Source organism: Apis laboriosa, unplaced genomic scaffold, assembly GCF_014066325.1.
Source record: "Apis laboriosa isolate Shangri-la unplaced genomic scaffold, ASM1406632v1 scaffold18_cov149, whole genome shotgun sequence".
NCBI classification, from domain to species: domain Eukaryota; kingdom Metazoa; phylum Arthropoda; class Insecta; order Hymenoptera; family Apidae; genus Apis; species Apis laboriosa.
In genome coordinates this window covers 3,444,761-3,445,917 of record NW_025222233.1, presented here as the reverse complement: position 1 = coordinate 3,445,917, position 1,157 = coordinate 3,444,761, and positions in this window count along the sequence as shown.

Here is a 1,157-nt window from a genome sequence, read left to right as displayed (position 1 = left end):
TTTTTTTTTTTTTTTTTTTTTTTTATTTGACGAAACACACATCCCGAATATATATACGAGTTTGCCACTACGACGTACGTGTGCATGTGTTTTTTCGTGTGTATCGTGTGACTGACTCCGTATGTGCGCACTCTTATGTATACTCGTGTGTATACTCGTATACACGTGTTTCTCTGTGTGAGCGGTGTGTGACGAACGACACCTCGGACGGCCTGCCTGCCTTGCGCGCGCGGAACCACCGAACTCTCTCGAGCTATTCGCTTCATCCACGAAAAAAACGCGAGAAGGTACGTCGTTAATTCATTAATATATAAAAAATACGTATGGGGGAATAGACGAGATTCTTCGTTGGTTGAGTCACCATATTTCTGGCGCCAGCGATCAGCTCGACGGTGAACGACACAACGACTCCCTCGTCTCTCTGCAAGCACCGACCTCTGTCCCTCCCGAAACCCATTTGCAATCGCGTAGCTCGCTCGGTTCGTGACTTGGCGCGTGTCAGTTACCACGTATTTCCCTTGTATTTCCATTTTCCATTGCTTCCCTCTCCCTCCCTCTCTCTTTCTCTCTCTTTCAATCTCTCATTCTCACTCCCATTCACTCGCTCTCTCATTTCTCTCTCATTCCCTCTGTGAAATCGAGCAGAGAATCAATGACAACAGATACAACAGAACGTGGCGCATTCGTCGACCGAGATGACGATCGGTGATGAAAATCGAAAAGAAGAAACAAGTTGCGCTATTGCGGAGGAGGTGTTGCAGTTTCTCTCTCTCTCTCTCTCTCTTTTGGGCGAGCTTGTGCGAATGCGTTGGGTCGCGTCGACGGAGAGAGGGTCGGGCCGAGGACCGCACAAGTGGAAACGGACCACACTGGTCGGACGAGGTCGCACGATCTATCGGTAATAAGAGTAAACGCGTTCAACGATCGACGTGCGTCAACGTGTCACACTCGTACACTCGCATACACGCATATACACGCGCACACAACACCCAACGTTCAACGACGAATCGAACTATATAGAAAGAGACACGGCGGGTCGAAAACGTGTGTATATATATATATAGATAGATATACATATATATATAAGTCGGTGTGTCGATCATCGTCGAGCTGATGACTAGCTGGCGACGCGTTCCGAGGCTGTGCGAAGCAATGGA